Source organism: Nannospalax galili, unplaced genomic scaffold, assembly GCF_000622305.1.
Source record: "Nannospalax galili isolate Female #2095 unplaced genomic scaffold, S.galili_v1.0 scaffold191, whole genome shotgun sequence".
Lineage (NCBI taxonomy): Eukaryota > Metazoa > Chordata > Mammalia > Rodentia > Spalacidae > Nannospalax > Nannospalax galili.
In genome coordinates, this window is record NW_008331484.1 from 5,898,404 (window position 1) to 5,922,556 (window position 24,153).

Consider the following 24,153-nt stretch of genomic DNA (forward strand, 5'->3'; position numbering starts at 1 on the left):
CTGCTGAGCTATCTCTCCAGCCCCCATATCTGATCTGGATTTTTAAAATACATTCTGGTGTTCAAACTCAGGTCCTCATGCTTGAGTGGCAAAAACCTTACCAGTTAAGCTATCTCCCCAGTCCCATTTTCCATTCTTTTTTTATTACTTTTTTAATTAACATACTGATATTAGATATTATGACCTTTTCTAACAAAATGTGTTTTAGTAGATTCTCCTCCCCCTCATCTCTCCCACCCTCGTGCCACCCCGTCCCCTCCTTGTAACTTCCCACACTCAGTGTCTTCCTCTGTCATGTCCTGTGTGTCTTCCACAGCACCCCATCCTTCCTCAGTGCCTGTTCTTGCCCACTTTTGGTTTCCTTTCTAGCTTTTAGACTTTATCCACATTTATACTCATTCATATACATGCATGTGTACATTTCATGCTAGGACCCACACTTGAGAGAAAACATGCAGTTTTTTCTTACGAGTTTGCATCACTTCACTTTATAGTATACTTTCTATGTCCATCAATTGTCCTGCAAATTTCATTTCTCCTTATAGTTGAATAAATTCCATTGCATATATGTACCATATTTTCATTATCCATTTATCTGTCACTGTCCATCTAAGTTGGTTACCTTTCCTTGCCGTCATGAATAAAGCAGCACTAACCTTTATCCATTCTTATGTTTAAGAAATATTTGTTAAGCGTTATATTATACTTTGTGTCAGGCACCATTATAACGGTTGTGGTGCAGCAGTAAAAGAGAGAGAAAGTTCTCCAGCCTTACGGAGTTTATACTGTAATCAGAGGAGACAGACAATAGACAATAAATAAGATCATTTGATATCATATTGAGTGTTCCTAGGGAGATGGTGACTGATCAGAACCTGCCCAGTTCTTTAAGGTTAAGTGTAACACATATTAAGTCTGTTACTCATTCAGGGGTTTTACATGAAGTCAACTATTGAGAACGAAAAGAAGGCAAGAAGCAGACACATCATAATCTCTCTCTTTTTTCCCCCTTCCTCTCTAGGCTGGTAACAGTTCATGTTTGCTTCATAAATGAAGCAGCTTTAAACAAATTCCTATTCTGTCTCAAGTGACAGACCTCATCTTTATCTGTTCTTGCTACCCATGACTTTGTATGGATGATTCAGAAATTGGAGCACGGTGTTTAACTGTGAAACTGGCGCTGAACTCATCATCTATAAAGAAGAACCTTCATGGAGCAGGACACTGGGCGTCTTGCAAGTGATGATGGGGGAGAGAGCATGTGTTTAGTCCACTTGCGCCATTTGCATGGCTCTGGAAATGTCTAAGTGCTGAAAACCCACATAGCTCACAGCTTTGTACTTCGGTTACAACCTGCAGTCTGTAGTTATTCTGGTCCCTGCAAGTAGATTTCAGACTGGATAGTCGGGGGTGGTAATAATTTCTTTTTCAAAGGGATGTAGAAAAAAATTTTTAAACAAAAACTCAGTAGCATCAGCCACTATATGGAGTTGAATGCTGTGGGGACTATTTTGGGAGCAGGCACATCAGCTCTGTAGTTGCTGATTAGCTCTCCCTGACATAGACCATGCACACCATATCCCAGTAGGAAAATGGACTTGACTGGCTGGTTCTATCCATGCATGAGAGTTAGTGCTGAATTGAAGAGTGATGCTGTGGCATAGGGAAGACTCTCCAAACAATTCATCACAGGAGGAAGCTATCAACATGGACCAGTGGAAGAATATGCCAAGCAGGACATTTGGCCCCTAGTGAAGCTGGTCTTTTCCCTTGACCACTCATGTTTTCAAAATCTACTACAAAGTTTATATTCTGAAACCACTACAGAGCTGTGCAAACAGACTTGGGAGAAAATGCTGAATGTATGAAGGTCCCTTTTTTTTTTTTTAATTTCCACCATGAGAGAGAATACAAATAAATTATGATATTTAGTATCTAAGGTTAGAAATCTACACTTTATGCTAATATGGATGTTGAAAACTAAGTAACTTGGATTATGTAAGAATGCAAGGAATCAGGAAACATTAGTTATTTATAGTATAACAACCGTTATCTCTTTAAAGGAACCATTTATTTAAAATCAGGCAGTCTATATCCATTATGGTTTATAAAATAAAAATAAAAAGAGAGCTTTATGTAGTTATGCATGTCAGTTTGCTATTTAAAATACGTGACAGCATTTCTCGGACTGAATTTGGCAGGAATTCCCAAGATGGACATTGTGCTTTTAAACCAGAATGCATATGACTTTGTGTAGATTCCCCTTGCCCATATGTTTTATAGTGTAAAAAACAATTGGCTAAAATCAAGAAATGATTTCTTTTTATGAAGGCTCTTTTAATATACCATGAACAAATAAACTTCATTCTAACTTAATCCTTGCAATAACTTTATTTGCCACATGTTATAACCACAAGACAACCATTTTCAGTGTAGTTATGTGAAAGCACACAAGAAACTACGAGTCCAAGACTACGAGTCCAAGAAGTCGGAGCTTATAGTCAAAGCTAGTGCAAGTGCAGCTCCAGTATGTGGCCTTTGCACTTCTTTATCCCAAAGAGCTCAAGTGGTTTCTACAGCAGCTTCTTTAAAGGGCTGTGACTCCCCCAGTACTAATCATTCCTGCAAGATTAATCCAGGTTCATTGGGAAGCTGCATTAACTTGGTCCAGCCCTTAGATATCCCGTGGTCCAACTGATTTGTAATAAAACTAGTGATTGGTTTAATTGCTGAAAGGAGCTATCTTGTGTGGCATTGATTGCTTTGAGATTATAGATATAGGCTAACATGAGTCCTATTCATAGGTGTGTATAAATTGAAAATATTGTCACTTCTCAATTTTATGGCTTGCTTTATTTATCTGATGTTTTCAAGTTGCTTGGTCTTATGAAAATGTTGTTTACTGAGCTTGAGAGTACAAGAACGATACATTTGTTCTCAAAGCTAGCAATTGGGTTTTAATACTCAAGGACATGGTCTTAGTCAGTAGAGCCAGATAAACAAATTTAACAGGTTATGAAATCTGACAGGATAGGGGAGGAGAGATGTGTCCTGCCTAGTAAATATATTGGTTCATTGGGAGTTACATAGATTGCCAATTTTTTAAAACACTAAGATTCAATAAAATGCATGAACAGTAGAAAAATGCTGAACATTATTTTGGATGCTAGCTGCTTGGATATTAACTATGGCATATCTGCTTTCAGATTAAAAATACATATCATTGCATATTTTATTCCATATATGTTCTGAATATTTTATCTTAAATTATGAAAAACTCATAACTGAGAAAGTATAAAATCTCCTTTTAAATTGGGGCCATGTAACTGAAAGTTCTCTTTTGTAATGTTTTTAAAAATGCTTTTTAATTAAAATGACCTAAGAAATCTGAAGAATCTAAATTATATGGAAAGCTTTGTATCTCCTTGGTAGAAACCAAGACCATAACAAAGCTGTCTGTCTGATCAGTAGGGCCTGTGCAGTGATAAAGATGACCTGGGTGTTGTTTGTAATCTAATGTGCTTACCACACTGCCACATCTTTAATGAGTCAGAGATCAATTGATTTTTTCAATAAAATAATAGAACAAATAACCTGTACTCCAAAAAAAATTACTGCATATGTAAAAAAAAATGCTAAAAGAATGTGTCCACAATGAAGTACATGTGTTTAATTAAGAATTAAGCACATTTCACTGAACATTCATATATCTTTTAAAAACAGTATGGCACATTTTTGTACTTTAATTCCATCAAAGTTATAAATGCACAGAAAAATTCATTGTGGAACTGTAGATATTCCTACTGTCTTCCTACAATAGGTTTTTATTATGGGATATTAACCATTCTCATACATTTTCATGAAGAAATATATTCTTTAAAAAAGGCAGTTTGGCGTAGTCAGATGAATATTGAAAAAGACTGTTAGGACCCTGTACTTTGCCACAAACAAATCACATCCACCCTCCTTTGAATCTCAGTTGTGTATTTGTGTGTATGGTAAGGTCAGAAGTCACCCATCAAGAGTGAGCCCTTAGGCCAAGTGATTGGCAAAGCAGATAAAATGGAGCAGAACTGGTCCCACACAAATATCCAACTCTAGCCTCTGAATAAGCATCTGGATGATGGAAAGTTTTTGCTGTTTTAGTTTCTAATGTAAATAGGGTCCATTAGTAAAAGTGAAATTCAGTCTCAAGAATGGAGAATTGGATAACCATTTACACAAGAGATTGCTTTTAACTTTGCTTAAATAAACATCTGGGATTATCTCTGAAGAAACCAGTAGTGCGTTTTCACCAGAAAGAGATACAAGATGTGTTATATTTGGAAATGTAGCAGAGTAAGCATTTAAATGTTCTCAATTTTATTGAAAGCTAAGAACAGAACGTGTAAGATGCTACTAAGCATTTTGCATGCCAAAAGCTATTTTAGAACAAATTTATAAAAGTATAATCCATAAATTACATTTAAAATTGGATAATAGGGCAAAAATTTTAGAGTAAACCAGCTTATCTTTGGAACACTATTGTAAAATTGGCTTTAAAATGCAACCATTCAGACCAAAATTTATTTATGGAATCTGATCACACAATTCATGTTTCTGCCTCAAGATGCCTTTGTCAGGATAAAATAATGGTACCTCTATTTTATAATACCATACTGAAGTGGGTATTTATGATCCTAAAATGTTTGCTGAACATTTTAAATGCGCAACTGCCACCTCCAAATACTTTCTTATGGTATTTTTAGAAAGAAATTTGTTTAAACAAAAAACCGTGGTATTTTTATTTTCTCAATTTCTAGGGTATAAGACTCACTAAAAATAATCTTCCAATCAAATTTCTTATTGTCCTATTCTCCTGTATTCTAGGGATTGATGTGTGATTATTGTGTCCACCTGCCACTGTTTTTGAAGTCAATGGACTTGAAAAGTATTCAGACATTTAGATGGCTACACAGATATATTGCTAGTTCAGTCATAGATTGGAGTTTGCATATTATAATGTAAATGTATGTCAACACTATTCTAAATAGTTTATTATGGCTGAAGTTTAAATAAAAAAGGTTGTAAAATGTGATGTGTATGTGTATATACTGTATGTGTACTTTTTAAAATAGGTATGTGTCCTGACCCTTTTTTATACAGGTTTGAATTTGAAATTACATTATATATACATATACTTTATTGTTCTAAATAAAGAATTTTATGCACTGTCATAGATTTGCACTCTCATTTGATATCTTAAGGTTATTATATATTCACAACTTGGATCAGCATTTATTAAGCTAAAACCTATTTTTCTGTGAATATTTGTCATCAGTCACATCAGCATTTTATAGAACTATGGAAGTGAATGAATAAGAAATTTTAATTCAGTAGTATTTTTAATCATTCAAATGGGCAAAGGTGATCAAGGAAGAAAAAGGTGAAATGACATATTGATTTCAAGAGTTGTATAACTTAAATTGGAAAAGATAAATAAAAAGCACTATAACGTGTACAGAGTTATGTTGAGATAACTTACCACATGCTTAATTAATTGAGGTCCAATTAACATGTTCCTTAATTGAGATCCAATTAACATGCTTATCACACAGGGAGAAATGGATACACAGTAGGGGAGGCTCTTGGAAGAGTTGATTTCAGGGTTAGAACTTGTAAGAATAAGAAAGAATGAGACAGAATATCATACTTCAAAGCAAGAAGTTGTAAGGTTTCTTAGCTTACTCCATTTAGTCAAACAGATATGTCCTTAGTGTATAGTCTAGGTGTACAGAGACGTAAGACCTTTGGATGCCACAGCAGGTAATGTATCTACATTCTTGGTGTCCACATTCATATGAGTTTTGGAGTTTATAACCATCCTGCTTAACTCTGGACTGACACTTGGCTCGAGACCATGATGGTTAATCTTCATTCTCAACTTGACAGAATTAAGAATACCTAGGGAAAAAATACTTCAGTGTATCTGTAAGGATCTCTCAACACAACACTTTTAATTGATGCTGGAAGACCGCCCTTGAATGTGAGCAGCACCTTCCCAGTGCCTGGCATCCCTGACTAAATTAGAAGGAAAACTTGAGTAGAGCACCAACATTCCATCTCCTTTTGCTTCCTGAAGACAGAATATGATCAACCACTCAACACTCCCACCACCATCGTTTCCCACCATGGTGGATTGCACTCCTCTAAAGAACTAAGATAAACCTTTCCATAAATTGATTTCATCATATATTTTTTCATACCCAAAAATTTATTAATATAGAAAAGTAGTATTAAAAAGCAGTGTTTCCCATCCCAGGAGCTAGCTGAAATAATCCTTGATCCCCTTTCTAACTGCAGTGCTGGGCCTGAAGGAGATAACATTTATGAATGAAGGTTGACTCTACTTGGCTCACCAGGTTTTGTATATGAAGGTGGTGGTTTTTTTTTTTTATGGATACATTTTCATCAGATTATCCATTTAAGCCACCGCCACCAAAATGTTACTTTTCCCGCCAAAATTATCACTACAACAACAGTCAGGGAGTCATCTGCCTGGATTTTCTAAAAGATAGCTGGAGTCCTGCTTTAAGTATTTCCAAAGTTTTACTCTCTATTTTTTCCCTTTTGACAGACTGCAATCCTGCTGATCCCCTGGTTAGAAGCATATCCACTCAGTATTTGACCAACAGAGCAGAACATGACAGGATAACCATCAGTAGATCAAGAGATATGCAACATAATTCACATAATTTGTATGCAATGTGAAGGAGCAAAAGGTCTCTTCCCATTGTGCTGCAGATCTTTATAGCCTTTACAATACAGACTTCTGTGTATATGTTATACCAATTCTATTCTCTGCTTTTATCCTTTGGAGACTTGGAGACTCCCCCAAAAGGTAAATGCTATCAAAAGCAGAACTTTGTAGCTGTAGATTAGTTACATTTAGAACACCTACTTGTAAGTCTTGCTTCTTTAGGATATCAAAATGTATTTTGTGATGTACTAAGGATACTGGTCCTGGAGTCTATCAAATACAGTAATGCATTTTATCCTAATTCATTGTCTGTATGAAGTTATAGAAGTAGTTGTAGATGACTAGGAATTATGTCATTTGTATTAAGCCCAGATCTCTTTCTGAGTGTGTGGTTCATACTGTTGTGAAAAATGTTTTACTTTTACCTTTGTCAGTTTGTAATGAGAGAATTTTCTTTTACCCTGTGTAGCTCAGAGAACACTGATGTATCATCTCAAACACAATAAATATGTTCCTGAAGGCATTAAAAAAAAAATAAGCAGTGTCATTGTTGTGATAAACATAACTGATTCTTGGGCTTTTTTGTTGTTGTTGTTGTTGTTTTGAAACAGAGTCTCCCTGTAGTCCCAGCTCACCTGAATTCACTGTGTAGACCAGGCTGGACTTGAACTCACAAAAATCTGCCTGCCTTTGCCTCCCAAGTGCTGGGACTAAAGGCGTGCACCACTACGCCCTGCCAATTCTTAGGCTTTTTGATATGATTTATGGGAAAAATGTTGAACCGTTTGGAGGTATGAGTTATAGAAGCCCTAGGGTGCGATCAGCTGAACTTAATGGCTCATTCTGATGGGAATTTGTAATACCAGAAGGCTGAAAGAAATACAGATAATAGAGGCACAGTTTATGAGATTTCGGAGGGAGATAAGGACTATCAGGGACTAGGGTACAGGACATCTGTGTTATATTCTGACAATCTGGTTACTTATTACTATTCTTAGTCAACTCTACAGTGAAAGAGATCAGAAAGATATTAAAAATGTACACTTTGTGAGGAGTACAGTGTGAATTAATGTAGAGATGCAGCCAAGGTAGGTGTGGAGAAAGAAACTGTAGTTATTGGAGATTTAGTGCCATTAAAGAGAAAACCTGCATGCGCTGAGGTAACAGGAAAGGCGTCATGGGGGTAAAACCACACCCATCAAAGGCTCCAAGTTGTAAATGTAAATTCACTTGAAAGAAGAGAACTTGAAATGAGAATGCCACTGAAGGGGTTTTGTGCACTCAAACAACTGCCCAGGAGAGTGTTTTCCCAGATTGAGCCAGCTGAAATTATCCTTGATCCCCCTTCTAACAGCAGTGCTGGGCCTAAAGGAGATAACATTTATGAATGGAGGTTGACTATACTTGGCTCATCAGATATAGCACACAGTGGCTACTACAGCTGTGGTAGAAGGGGGTAAGACCCCCCCTCAAGCTGGCTGCAGAATATGGCAGCAGCATCCACATGGTGCTGGTTTGCAGGAATACAAAATAAGAATTATAAAGTTATGGAGACTTTTACCAGAGTTCCAGAAAGCTGGGGCCAGCCAATAAGTGGCAGTTTCAGGTTCCATGTAAGCAGGCTCTGAGAGGCAGCCCAATGAAACTGTGAAGATGAGGCCCAAGATGGAGACCCCAGGATATTGGAAATGTGATGATGGAGAGATGTATGGTGAGTGAAGTTGCTGGCATGGAGTGGAGCTCTCAGGAGAGAGTCTAGGTGCACTATAGGTAATAGAACTGAAGAGGCGGGACTAAAGCTCTAGAGTCTGGATGATTGCATCATGAGTCCTAGATGCCAGACATGAAGCTTCAGTGTTTGGTGTTTGTCAGCTGAGGCTTGTTCTTGCTCTGGCCCAACCTTTCCTTCCTTTGCCTCATCCCTCACTTTCAGAATGGGAAATATTTTACTATTCCACTGTATGTTGGAATTATGTAGCTTGTGTTTTGATTTTACAATTAAGAATTTGTCTTAACTCTCAGAAGATACTTTAGACTTCGAACTTTTGCATAATATTGGTGCTGTTAAGACTTTGGGGAGTTTTAGAAATGAACTACATGCATATTGCATTATGAGATGAACTTGAGGTTTTAGGGGCCAGGGGTAGAATGCCATGATTTAAAGTGATATGTTTGGGTATCAAATTGGTAAGGGGAGGAACTATCATGGTTACTCTTCATTAATCTTCATTCTCCTAGAATCAACAGGGGGTGTATCTCTGGGTGTATCTCCAAAGGTGTTTCCAGAAAGATCCAACTGAGCAGGAAAGACCAACCTCCATGGATGGTGGGCAGGACATTCTGTAGGCTGGCAGACAGACTGAGTTAAAAGGAGAAATTCAGTTGAGCTCTAACGTTCATTGCTCTCTGCTTATTTACTGAGGACACAATGTGACATACCAGCACAGGCTTCTCCCACCATGCCTTCTCAGCCACAATGTACTGTATTTCTCTGAACTGTGAGCAAAATAACCCCTTTTTCCTCAAGTTGCTTTCACTAAGTATTTTGTCACAGCAATGAGAAAAGTAACTAATACAGACCATACTCAGCAGCTTTATGACAATCCCCTTGTTCACCTTTCATGTCCTTTCAGTTATTTGCTATTCTCCCTCCTCTTTCTAGCCTTTACAATTCAAACTTCTAATACTAACCTAAATGACTTAACAGTCATCTGATTACACTTATGCACTTTAGGTGTTTTTCTATCCCTTCATGTTACGGTGAATTATGCAGAGAAATCTGGTGATATTTTTCTCTGGTGAAAACACTTAAATGGCTTCACATTATTTTCAAGCTAAAACCCAAACTCCAATATGGCTCACTAGTCCTTCAATGCATCCCATATATTTTGAAGAAGTTTGTCTTGCTGATTATCTGTCTTCTCCTTAAAGACAAATAACATGAAAGCTAAAGCCATGAATCCTTATACCTCCACACCCCTCAAATTTAGTGCAAGTAATTGTGTAATTGAAACAAATTTGACTAAGTATGTGTCACCTATTGCACTGTTTGATAAAAGTTATTTGAACAATTTTAAATGGACATAAAAGTAGGCATGATAGTATACCTGTAGGACAATATGGACAGACTCTGAATAAATGACTTTTATTTAAACTTACACCAAAAAGCTACTGTTTATAATGTAAACAGGCTCACTGAGCCCTGTGTAGGAATAACCTGGCCACCTGACCCTAATCTCTCAGGACCCCACCTTACCCTCTACCCAAGATAGTGAATGAATGTGGGTGTGCTTCTTTAGCATATCAAAGTGCTTGAAAGAGCCCATCATTCTCATCACTGTGAGAGTAATTGAGAAATCTGCTTGATATTGTATGTGATATTCTAGACCTCAAAGGGCAGGATTCTCAGATAAGGGCCGATGCTAGCTTCTACTTCATCAACTGATGTTGGAAAGACTGCTTCAATAAAAGTATGATTGAGGTCTCTTGGAAGCACAGTTAGTTCCATGAGATATGTGAAGGAATAAGTGGTTCTCAAGTCCACTCTTGGCCTTAAAACTAAAAGCTCAGAATCAGGCTATTTCTTTATTCAGGTATAACTGCAATGTCACATAGAAGCACCACAAAACTGAACTCCTATGTAGCCGTAAAGTACAGATCAAAGTTGTCCTTCAACAGAAGAGTTGCTTATGCTGAAGCATCACTTCTAACTACATCTTGCTAACTTTTAGAGTATTTTTTGCATGTATAAAGTATATATAAATCTAAATGTAGTATCAGTCTGTACTTTGACTTTTCTACTTAGAAAAATATTCGTTAGCTCAGATAAACCTTCCTCCACTACCCGGTAACAGGCAGGAAATTATAGGTATGCATTAAGGGTGTAACATAATGTGTGTCCTTTGACATTCGGCCCATGCTTAGCACGATACAGCATACCCTCCCCTCCAAACCTGCCCTTCATTACCTCAAAATTAAATGTAGCTCCTTGTGAAGACATATCAGCCTTTTCACCCTCACACCCTCCAAACCCCCCACCAACTGTCACAGGGTCTGAAGATGGTTCTCACTCCTCATTGCCACTTCTAGGTCATGTATTCCGGTCTTTGATTTGAACCTCCTGTTACCAGGTGACATTCAATGTCACTCATTATTCCTCATGTGTATTAACAGACTTTTTTCAGTCACTTTCTTGGCAGTTTCTGTGCCTGGATTGTATCACTTTATTTTTACTCTTGTCTTAATGTCTGATCTTATGCATCTGCTTCATAGGCTCCGAGAGTGGACCTCACAGTCTGTTCACGTGGTCACATATTTTTGTAAAATTGCAGCCACACCCATCTATCAGTAGTCGTTCTGATATAGGGATGATTTCCAGTGACACAATGACCACTGTGTCAACTCACTAGCACATTATGACTCAATGGTGCATGACCAGATGCTATATCACAGTAGAACCGTGTTCCATGGACCTGGTACCAGATGTTTATGTACAAGAGATACGCTTGAAATTCATGGAACCAGATGCCAGTTTGTCAAAAAATTTCATAACTATCAGTTACCTATTATGTAAAATTATAAGTAGAGACTGATTAAATTGAAGTCTGACCAAACTGGATTTTCTCCATGACAGGAAAAAATCAATGCAGATCAGTTGTCCCTTGATTCAAGAGGACTAGCCCAAGGACCTTCTCCCCATACCCAAACCCTCAGGTGCCCAACTTCTTTATAAAAATGGCATAGCAATTGCATATAACCTATGCATACCTCTCACACATTAACCATCTCTAGATTTCTTATAATAAAATGAAAATACTATGTTATATGTATTAAACTGTATTATTTAGAGAATGACCAGGAAAAAAAATGTAAGTATCCAGTACAGACACTGTTTTCTAAAAAAAAAAAAACAAAAAAAAAAACCCATTTTTTATCTAACATTGATTGAATCCTTGGGCATGGGACCTTGTGAACATGAGGGCTGATTATATGAAGTTATAAACAGACATTCTTTTTCTTCTCTTAATGGTAAAGAAACAACAAAATTTAACAAAACTATTTTTTAAGGAATTTTTATTACACCTATTATTTGTGTGTATGTGTACATGTGCATGCATGTTCACATTATGTACACAGAACACTGTATGCATGTGGAGATCTGAGGGCAATTTGTGGAAGTCTATTCTCTCCTTCAACCACTTGGTCTTAGGGATTAAACTCCGGTCATCAGGCTTAGAGGCAAACACCTTTACGCACTGAACCATCTCTCTGGCAAATTGGCCTCTTTATGGAGGTGATATGTTGTATGCTCCTCAATGTAACATCATACAGCCTTGTTCAAATACCCTAAAAGTCTCTTTCTCGTGAAGGCAGTGAGCCTCCTTCCTCTGAACCTCTAGAAACTACTGAAATTTCAAAAACTGTCTTTGTAGCTTTTATTTTTTGCAGAACATTACAAAATTAAAATCATATATGTAAACCTTTAAACCTTTTCTTTTTTAATATGTATTCAAGATTCATCTTTCTTTTGCATTTCGATAGTTCATTTTTTTCCCCTGACTGAACAATGGTCCAATGTACAGATATATCAGTTTATCCACTCACTAATAAAGGGCATTTTGGTTGGTTCCAGATCTTGATGATTATTAGTGAAACTACTTTCAGGATTGCTGTGAATGTTTTTGTGTGGAGCTAAGTGTTCAGATCATTTTGATAAATACCTAGGAGCACAGTTGCCTGATTATGTTGTGAAACTATGTTTAGGCTTGTAAGAAACTTCCAAACTGTTTCCCCAAATCGTGGGGCCATTTTGTATTCCCAGGAGCAACAAATGGGACTTCCTGCTGTTCTTTGTCTTTGCCAGCAATTGTTATTGGCAGCTTTTTTTATTATTATTTTGTGGTAATAGTACATTATTGTTTAGATTTGCAGTTCCACAATGACAAATGGTGTTGAGTGTCTTTTCATATGCTTATTTGCCATCTGTATATCTTCTTTGGTGAAGTTTCTGTTCAGATCTTTTGTCCATTTTTCAATTGCATTGTTTGTTTTCTTATCTTGAGTTTTAAGAGTTCTTTGTGTATTTTGGATACAAGTTCATTGTCAGATAGTGATTTGCACATATTTTATTCCAGTCTGTGGCTTGCCTTTTCATTCTCCTCATGTTTTCTGCAGAGCAGCTGCAACCATTTTTTAAAAACATGTAAGAATAGAGAATGTTTCTCGTGATCAATTCATTCCTTAATCTCATTAGACAAAAGGCAGTCTCCACAGTACCTATACTTCATTACTCCAGCATTTTACACCTGCCATATGTTTTCCTTCCTGGTTTTTCTTGATAGAGTATTTTTAACCCCTTGAAAATTTGGATTTTTAAAGGCATTTTTGTATCAAGATGTTGTATGTGGCATCTTAATGACACTAGAATGCAATGCATTCTAAACACTTCTACAAAGTCGTTTTTAATGTTTTCTTTGTTTATAAAAAAAACTATGCCATGCAATGCCAGAGGAGACTGTCGGATCCTTTGGAACTGGAGTTACAGGAGGTTAGCTACCCTGTGAGTGCTGAATGCCAACTCATACTCTCTGCTAGAGTTGTCAGTGCTCTTAACAGCTGGGTCATTTCTCCAGCCCAGGTCTAGAATATCATTTTAATATGTAAAATTAAAAAAAACTAAAGCATATAAGACATAAAATGCCCCCAAAATTCATATATATTTAAATTGAGTTTGGAAAGATGTTTTGAATTTTATCATAAAAACAATTCAAAAAATACAAATCCCTGATTTGCACATATAAAATAGACATAAAACATCCATTTCTGTCATCTTTATATTTATTTGCTTATTAAATAACTGAGATAATATTTAAATATATAAATATCAAGTAAAAATGATTGAAAATGACTGAGAAACAGATTTAAGTTATACTGGCACTGAGAATCAAATTAGAGCAAAAATATATTGTATAAAACCCAGAATTTGCCTGACATGGTGACACACACCTTTAGTTCCAGCATTCAGGAGGCATAGGCCAGCCTGGTCTACATAGTGAGTTCCAGACCAACTGGGCCTATAGGGAGATCTTTTCTCAAAAAACAAACAAAAAGCCCCAGAAATTTGTCATTATAAAAAGGTAACCTTACATATAGAATAATGAGTAAACACTTATATTGATTTATAATCAAATCAGTTAAAGAATAGGCAATTGAAATACAATGGAAAATGGATTAAAGATTTTGCTGATTTGATATAGTACTAGATTTTCTGAATGTGGGAGTGCACACCTATATCAGCACACATGAGGATTGTGAATTGTGGGCCAACCTGTATAGACCCTATCTCAAAAAAAATGTTATAAAAGTACAATATTGAGGGAAATAACATAAAGCTCATAATATATTCTCCACAAGGTATTAACTATAACTGCCAAAGACGTGTCATAAATTTAACAGGTTTAAAGTTTAAAGTTAATCACTGTTATGGTTTAGATATGAAGTGATATCCACAGCTCCTTGTTGAAGGCCTGATCCCCAGATGGTGATGCTATTTAAGAGATGATCTGATCATGAGGATGATTCCTTTATCAATGGATGAGTTCATTGATGAATTCAGAACTGAATGAGCAATTGGGAGGTGGGGTCTAGTTGAAGGAGGCAGGTCATTGATGAGATTTCCCCTTCTTCCTCTCCTTTTACTGTCTGTGTCTTGTCAGGTTTCTGGCCTGTGTGAGATGAACCGACTTCTCTACCACCTCTCCCCACTGAGATGATGTTCTTCCTCACCACAGACCTAAAAGTAGTGGAGCTTCCTCAACATTAGTGGAAAACATGAGCCAGAAAAATCTTCCTCTACTGAAGCTGTTTATCTTGAGCATTTTATCACAATGACAAAAATCTAACAATCACAAAAAAAAAAAAAAAAAAAAATCCAACCTCGGCCCAAAATAAATCTGCCCATGGCTCCAGCCAGGCCTCTCAATTTGAAAATTCTACACATTTACATGGCATTGTGAAAATGAAACTTTCTGTATAACTAATTTTAAGAGTTCATCAATTATATCAGCCACACTGTGGGGTTAATTGTGGAAAGATTGGGTTGTCTTTGTATATAAAATATAATTTTCATTAAAAAGATATAATAAAAGAATATGCAGCCAGAAAGCAGGTAATGCCTTTTATACTCCATCCTTACTCAGAGGGCAAATATACTTCACCCATGGAGATCACTAGACTAAAAATCTTCTCCACCTCAAATTCTCTGTCAAACATAGTCAGGTTTTCTTTTACTTCTACTACTCCTGAAATTGTTGAAGATCTCGATGGAATCGATTCCAGTGACCAGTTCTCAGTCCTCAATTGCTGTACAGTTGCCACTGCAATCTATTTTTTTCCTCATCTGCCTTACCACGTACTTGTTCTCATTCTCATCCTGCTCCCTCTTTTTTCTGTTCTATCCAACTTGGTATCATCTAGGACTCAGACTTTAGCCATCTTCTGTTCCCAGCATACACTCATTTCTTGGCGACCTCATTCAGTGCACTGTCTTTGAAAATAATACAGCTATGATGAACTCAAGCTGACTCTCTCCTCTTGGATGAGTGTCATCTTAAATTTAGCATCCAAAACTCATTGACTGAACTTATCTTACTGCAAAAGAACAGAACATAACACCATTCTTTTAATATTTATATCCAAATGACCTCTTAGAAATATTAAGAATTATAGCCTAAATTTATAGCCCTTAAAGGAAAAATGTTTTGGGTTAGTGTTGGACGCAGGCCAGATGTGGTGGTGCACATCTTTAATCCCAGCACTCGAGAGGCAGAGACAGGCAGATCTCTGTGAGTTCAAGGCCAGCCTGGTCTATATAGCTAGTTTCAGGCCAGCTGGGGCTACAAGGAGACCCTGTCTTAAAAAAAAGACCGAAAAAAATAAAAGACCAAAAAAACTGTTGGACCTGGAGACATGGTTTAGTGGTTACAAACACTTGCAGTTCTTCCAGAGGACCCAAGTTCAGTTCCTACCACCCATGATGGAGAGTTTGTAACTACCTATAACTCCAGCTACAGAGGATCTGATACCTTCTAACCTCTGTGGGCACCCAGATATCTCTCTCTCTCTCTCTCTCTCTCTCTCTCTCTCTCTCTCTCACAGGCACACATACACATAAATTTAAAAATTAAATACAAATACATGTTTACATGAAAATGGGAAGGGTTGATCAATGGCATTAAGTTAGGATTACCTAGGAGTGAGAAGTTCTGGTGTGTACAATAGAGTGATCATATATAATAATCATGTACTATAAATTTAAAGAGCTTAGAAGACATTAAAATTTTTACTGTAAAGAAATTATTAAAACGGGGTGGGAGAAATGACTCAGCTATTAAGGGCACTAGCTGCTCTTGCAGAGGACCCAGGTTCAATTTTCAGCAGTCATACAGCAACTAATTACCACTTGTAACTCCAGTTCCAGGCGCTCTGATGCCCTCTTCTAGCCTCTGTGGGCATTGTATACATAGTGCACTTATAGTCAGGCAAACACTCATACACATAAAATAAAAGTAAATGAAACTTTAAAAAGAAATGATAGCAATATAGCTATGTTTAACTTGGTTTAAACATTATTCTACATATATTATTGGACTATTACATGACATTTTAACTAATATGTGAAATTTTTATATAGCCTTTAAAATTAGCTTAAAAACATTTAACAAAATGCTTATGCAAGCAATATTTTTACTGTGACAAATATATCTGGATATGAACAACACCAATTTTAGTTCTTATTTATCTATAGATTTCTTAATTTTCATTCTAAAATTAATTCAAAATATAGTTTTTATGTGGGGTCAGGAAGATTGTATAGCATTTAATAGGCAAAAGGAAAAATCATATAGGCAATTAAGAATATCCATGTTGGGGTTAGAGAACTGGCTCAGAGGTTAAGAGCACTGGCTGTCTTACAGAGAACCAACAGTTCAGTTCCCAGCACCCACATGGCAGCTAACAACCATCAGTAACTCTAGTTCTAGACAATCAGTCATCCTCTTCTGATGTTCACAGGCATTGCATGTACATGATACACTACACACAGGCAAAACATTCATACACTTAAAAAATAAAAATAAGTCATTCAAAAGAATATCCATGTTGCCATTCATGTAAGTAAATTGCTATATAAAAATCTTTAAAAATATATTAGTGTAAATTTCTTTCCTAAAGCTTTCAGAAAGTAGTGTAACAAAGGCAATTAAAAATTACTCATTCTACCCCGTTGGGCTGGCTGGCCTCTTCCCACCAAACTGTGGACCTTGTCACTCAATACAGTGCTCCAGTCCCCAGAGGAGCCTGTGGTGGGCTGAGGGCTCCAAGCCCTCCTGGGTGTCACCTGGACAGCTCACCTTGAGTGCCCTCACTTCTGTCTCCGCGCAGCAGTCTCTAGCGACACTATAAGAAGTGGTACGGGAAGTCCCACAAGGAAATTAGCACGAGTTTCTGAAAATGGTGGCGCTGCAGATCAGCCTGAAGAACTATGACCCTCAGAGGGACAAATGCTTCTTAGGCACTGTCAGACTGGCATCGCTCTGACCCCACTCAGCCCTCAGTGTCCCAGAATCTCCTCCTATTGAGGTTCTAGCCAAGTCAGAGGCCAGCACCTGGGCGCTAATGAGCTTGGATAGTTCAGACATCCTGATCTGGCCAGGTTAGCTGGAAGAGACCTCCATCCTGGGTCTTAAAACAGGAGGGGCGCGTTGGCCTTGGCAGAGCCTGCCAGCTAGCTTGGGAAGCTAAGCTAGCGTTGGTGAGCAGATGTACCTGAGCTTAAGTCTACGCCCCCCCCCCAAGTTTTATGTGTGTTTCCTGAGGGACCAGCAGCACTCTGATGAGGCCAAGGCTGTCACTATCCCCTGTATGCACATTGATGTGCCTGTATTAGGGCACATCCTAGTGCTGAGATATAGGAAGTTCCAGGCCAGTCAGGGCTACATAGTGAGACCATGTGTTAATTAGACAAAAAAAAAAAAAAAAAAAAAAAAAAAAAAAAAAAAAAATCTTAGTGCTAACGGTGACAACAAAAATCTCACTCACTGTAATTCTTTAGACATTTGATGATGAAGACTAACAACTACTGAAAAGAAAAATAATTTTCTTTTACTCTATGAATTTTTTTATATAAATTTAAGATTGAGCACTACTATGCTAAACTCCCAGCAAGTTTGTTTTATAAGGAAGAGTCGGGGAGGGAAGGAAATACCTGCTTGTACCCTGTAGCCCTCCGAAGAATGCTAAGCAATGGAGCCATTAAATGATTCACTCCAAAAGTAAAAGCTAAGTATTCTAAGATGACAAGTACATTTATTTATATAAAATACATAAATTCTGAAATACATAAATAAAAATTCAAACATTATGCATTTTAACTCTACCTGGCTTACAGTTTATTAAGATAGAAAAGACTGAAATGTTGCTTTGGTTTTTGTTGAGGTATGATCTCACTATGTAACACAGCTGCCTTTGAACTTATGATTTTTCTGCCTCTGCGTTGTAAGTTCTAAGATTATAGATTTGTGCCACTATACCCAGCCATGTGCTGGTTTTAAATTATTTATTTATGTTTATTTTATGTGTATGGGTGTTTTGCCTCTCTATGTGTAAGTTCACCACTTAAGTGCAATGGTCATGGAGACCAGAAAAGGGCATCACATCCCTGAAATTGGAGTTATAGATGGTCAGCCACCATGTGGGTGCTGTGAACCCAACCCAGTGCCTCTTTAAGAGCAGCCAGTGCTCTTAACTACTGAGCCTTTTTTTTTTTAATTGTATGTGTTTGATTGTTTTGCACACATGTATGTAAATGCACCGGTGTCATTCAATGCCCAAGGAGGCAAGAAAAAGGCGTTGGATGCCCCTAGAACTGTAGCTAAGGACAGTTGTTAGCTACCATGTGGGTGCTGGGAACTGAATCCTGATACTCTAGAAGAGTAGTCAGTGTTCTTAACTGCTGAGCCATTTCTTTAACCCCCACTGAGTCATGTTTAATTAAACTAATGACCATTTGTTCATTTGAACTCACAAACACACACACACACACACACACACACACACACTTTAAAATACAATGACTATATCCTCTCAGAGCAAAAGACAAAGTTCTTTAGTGAACTGAGTGACTTGTCTCCTTGCCCCCTTTGAGTCCCTCTACATCTCCACATTCCCTTTGACTCATTCTTCTCCAGCAGGAGAAGCCTCCTTGGATGCTCTGAGCACACTCCCTTTTGGGGATTTTGCACTGGCTCTGCTCTCTGCTTGGAAATTCTCCCTTCAGACATCTATATAGTTCACAAACCTTTTTTGCCAAAATTCTGCTTGAATATCACCTTTCCAGTGAAGCTCAACATAAATGAAATAGAAATACATCCCTTCCTATTCTCCACAACTAGTGTAGTACATTCTTCTTTCTTTTGGCATAGCATTTATTCCTCTACAGAGGGAAGTTCTCAAACTTTATCACTTCATGATGTTTTTTAATAATCCTTTAACAACACCCCCCAAATATAACAATTCCATCTCTGAACAAATTTTTAAATATATTTTATTTTATTTTTTTATTATATTATGTGTATTGAGTGTAAGTGCACCCATGTCATGCAATGCCCATGGAAGTCAAAAGAAGGCATCAGATTCCCTGGAACTGGACTTACAGACAGTGGTTAGCCAGCATATGAGTAATGGGAACCTAACCTAGGTCTTCTGCAAGAGCAGCCAATCTCAGCAGCCAGTCTGAGCCATCTATCCAGCACCTGTTAAATAATTTTTTTAACTTTTTATTATATTTAAAATTTTATTTATTTATTTATATTTATTTATTTATTTGTGTGTGTGAGTGTGTGTGTACACAACTTGTGGGAATTAGTTTTTGCCTTCTACCATGTGAATCCCAGGGATTAAACTGTTTGTCAGACTTGATGGCAAAAGTTTTTATCCATTGAGCTATATCCTCTGCCCATGTTAAACAGTTATTAGTAAGTCTAATTGTTATGTTCTAATAATTCAATAGCCATTTGAAAAAATAAAGAATACAGATTAAATATAGCAATATTTATATTTAATTCATGTATAACTACAAGTGTGTACTATTAAAATGTATGGACCTCCTGGCACTTGGAAAGATTAGGAAATCAGCCTCTACTGTGTAATAAGTTTGAGGCCTGCCTGAGCTACATGAGACTTTGTATCAATTGAAAAATAAACAAAAACAAAGAAATATGAGCCTCTTGGGTTCCAAATGGTTTATTAATAATTAGAATTGTAAGTACCACTCTCTCTTCTTGATGTGTGTTAGTTTTCTGCAATCTTTTTATTGTCATAGCACTGAAAGTTTAGTTTGGAAAAATGTTACTAAAAATACTCTGCATGATCTATGTTGCAAAGCTCAGTTGCCTTAGTAAGTTGTACACTGTCTGAGAGATGATGTCTCATGTCTGTCTCCTTCCACTGCTGCAAATATCTGTGCGATTTAGCAATAGAAATTTATTGCTCACTTGTCTTCAGGTTAGGAGGTTCAAGGTCAAATCACTAGTAGATTTGGTATCTGGTAAAAGCCCATTCCTCTTAGATAATGCCTTGATGTGATTTCTTCTATATATAGAAGATGTAAAAGGAGTTGGCATGTTTCCCTTATATTCTTCCAATCCTTCTACCACCTTGCACCAATCCCATTTGTGAGGGTGGGATCCTTACTTCATTGTTTCCCTAAGAGCCCAATGTCTTACTACCATGACACTGAGAATCCAGTTCCCACATGTGTATATGGGGGGATACCAGATTTTCAGACCCTTAAAAATTTAGCATACAGTTTGGAGAGGAAGGGTCAAACTATTGTACAGTTACTTCCATATTATATTTGTTATCAAATGTCTTCTATCACCTCCCATCAGGATTGACCCAAGTGCAGACAAGTTGTACCTGCTTTGTTCTGTCCTGTCCCAAACACTTCAGGAGTCATGGTTTCTAGCACTTACTTGTCAAATGAATGACTACTAGCCATTTATGTTTTTTTTTCTGTGAATTCTCTGTATATTTGCTATTTTTTATTAAAATTTATTGAGCATTTCATACATACACATAAGGTGTTTTAATCAAATCCACACCCACTCCCTCCCCTCCAACTCCTCCCATATCTCCCCATCACTATTCTCTCAACAACTTCCTGTACTCTTTCTTTTTTTTTAATGGGGCTTTTGGCTACTCTAACATTCTCCCCTCTGAAGAGGTAACCCTAAAATCTTTTAGGGATTAGATAAGTGCTCCCAAATACTTTTGACATTTTTTGGCCTTTGGAACAGAGTATATTGCTACGAGGCCCAAGGACATTTTAATTTTTAGCCAAGAAATTGTCTACTTTTCTTTGGGGTCTTGTTGCCCTAACTGCCTAGCCAATTCCTACCTCCTATTCTTTCTTTTTTTTCTCTCTTTTTCTTTTTTAACCTTGAAAGGGAATAAGCATTGCTTAATATCCCCAGGAAAAGAAATCTCACAATAGATGGAAAATTTATTTGTTAATGCTAGTATGTCTCATAATTATTTTTTAAAAAAGAAAATGAAAATGTAAAAGATGCTATCTGTCTGCCTTCTCTGATGGCTTTGCAGATCCTTCCCTGAGGCTCGTCTGATTTTCTGTATCTCTCCATCTCTCTGATTGCCTGTTTACGTGTCTCTCAGTCTTCCTGTCCTTCTCCCCTTCCCCTTGTATTTTCTTCCTGATGATCATTCCCTCTCTATCTTGATATCTGCCCTCTCTGTGTCGCCCACATCCTGTCTTTCTTTTTAGTCTCTGTGCCTTTTGCTCCTTTCCTGCCTCTGCTATGACATCTTGGAGTCTCTGGAAAAATGTTGGTAAGAGATGCTAAACACCCGGCATGAAGAAATAAGGTGCTAATAAAGGACTATGTCACCAACATGTGTATTACTAGTCAATTAGTTTAAGGAACAAAATATATATCTAGTCAATGTATATCTGAGAATATTTGTTTTTTTACCCATGCCTTATCTCCATAGCACATGATAATTAAAAGTACCAGACTAGTGGAACTAACCTTATTGGATGTTTAACAGCCATCCTTTAAGACCTATACTAATGTGGTCAGAGGGACTTAAAGGACAGTTTTTGCCCCTTGCCCTCCAAGGTCGACTAAGTTCCAGGGGACTATGGAACATCTCTCAACTGTGGTGAGTCACCTGTCCTCTTGTTCAGGGAGGACATGGAGACCCCACAAGATGGACTTGAACCAGTGTCCATTCTACAAAGAGGAAGGGTCAACTTAGAGGAAATATCTCTTTCTTGCTTCCAAGTGAAGCCAGACATGATTGAGCAGGACCTCTGACTTATCTTCACACAGATGGAACTGGTAAAAGAAAGGAGCGAGGAGCTCCTCCCAAGCCTATGTGACCCCTGAGGAACAGATCCTCAAATGACCTTAAGTGTAAAAATAAATTGATTTATTTGGGCCAACTGTATGGTCTTAAACTACCTCCTATTCTTATCATGCCATCCTCTGAAGAGGTTACTCAAATTGCCAATAGGGAACCGGGACACAGACTGCTCTGGTTTCTTCCATGCTGAACAGGGACGCAGGGTGAGGCAAATGGGTTATCCCTTCAGTGGGTCTATCTAAAAGACTCCCAAATTGCATAACTCTTAACTGTAGGGAGAAAAGAAAGTCCTTGACTAGTGCCTAGGAGAAGTGAAGGAGAAGTAAAGACAAAAGAAGTTAGCATTACAAGTTCTAGATAGGGAACCAGAAAAAAAGTCAAAACAGCAAATTTCAAATGTTCATATCAGCGTCCATTGACATTTCTTGATGAGAGCTTCCAAAAGCATCCCTCCGTTGGGTTCCTCTACATTTTTTTTTTTTTTCTTTTTTGTCTGCCAAGGCTGGACTCAAGAGTAATGGACTTAGGATTTGTTTTCAGGCTCTTTGATAGCTGTTGGAGTGAGTAGTGTCAGTTCCCTCACCAAGGCTTCTAGATAGGGAGAGAAAACAAATTTAGCCATTGTTTTAGAACAATACTGGCCGTTAGCTACAGATGGGCACTACAGTATTGCAGACCAAGATTTTTTTTTTTTTTTTTTGAGCAGCGCTTTCTAATTAGGAACAAAATCATCAATGAGAAATAATTGTATAAATAACTTTTTATATGGACTTAAGCCTAATGCCCGTGAAGTGTAATCCCTTGAACTCTTAAAGAGAGATACTGATGACTTTACTCTTTGGTTATACTTTCCTTTTGGGTGTTTAGATAGGATGAGAAAACAAATGTATCCATCATTTTAGAACAATAGCGGGTTGTCTCCCTTAGCTACAGGAGGGCACTACAGTATTGCAGACCAAGATTTTAAGTCTTACATCTGATCAGCACTTTCTGCTTAGAAACAAAATCATGAATGAAAAATAATTGTCTAAATAACATTTTGTGTGGACTTAAGCCTAATGTTTAGGAAGTGGTTGAACTCTTAAAGAAATATACTGATCACTTTAATCTTTGGTTATACTTTCCTTTTGGGTGTTTAAGACCATATAGTTGGCCCAAATAAACCAATTTATTTTTACTCTTATGGTTGTTTGAAGATCTGTTCCTCAGGGGTCACATGGGCTTGGGAGGAGCCAAGGGTACATCTTTTACATTCTCATTTTCTTTTTTTTGTTTCAAGTATTTTCTTTTTATTGGTTTGTAAATATTTTTGATTATATAGAAATTTAATCCTTTGTTGTTATATGTTCAGTTTGCCTTTTTTCTTTTGATATTCTTATAATTTTTGCTATATGATCACTTTTTGTATAATTTCATGGTATGAAATTTCAAGTTCTTATGTTGTCAATTCTGTCCTTAATTCTGTGTGTTATATAGGTGATATTTTATGTTTTAAAAAACTTTGTTTCATGATAAATAAAAATTATTTTTAAATGTTTATAGTTTTCTAAAGTTTATAGCTCCTTTTATTACTGTTGTTGCTGCTGTTATTATTGTCATTGTTATATTAAGGCATTTATCTGAGCTCCACGATATAGATTCCACTTGAACTTTAACCAAATGGCTAGCCAGCTGTTTCACCCCTGCTTATTAATAATTGATTTTTCCTCACTGTGCTGAAGTAACAGCATTGTCACACATTAAATTCCCATGTGAATTTTGTATTTATTTCTGTAACTGTCAGTTCTATTTTATCTGTCATTTTTATTCCTTCTCAGGCTCCAATTATTCAACTCACTGTAGTTCTGAAAACCATTTTTAGTTTAGATTGCATACTAATGAATCTCTAAATTAAGGGTTGAAAGCACACTAATGAATATCTAAGTTAAGAATTCAAAGCATAAAATATTACCCTTTCAAACTCTCTTTAAAAA

The 24,153-nt window shown here is 37.0% G+C and overlaps 1 protein-coding gene across 2 annotated transcripts in view; it reads left to right on the top strand.

Annotated features, from left to right (window-relative positions):
• Positions 1–7,255, top strand: part of Kitlg (KIT ligand) — an 85,122-nt gene extending 77,867 nt beyond the window's left edge. For both annotated transcript variants that reach the window (XM_008824063.3, XM_008824072.3), the window contains one exon: positions 1,022–7,255. The gene's annotated coding sequence lies outside the window, so the exon portion shown is untranslated. The remainder of the gene's footprint in view (positions 1–1,021) is intronic.
• Positions 7,256–24,153: the final 16,898 nt, after the last annotated feature.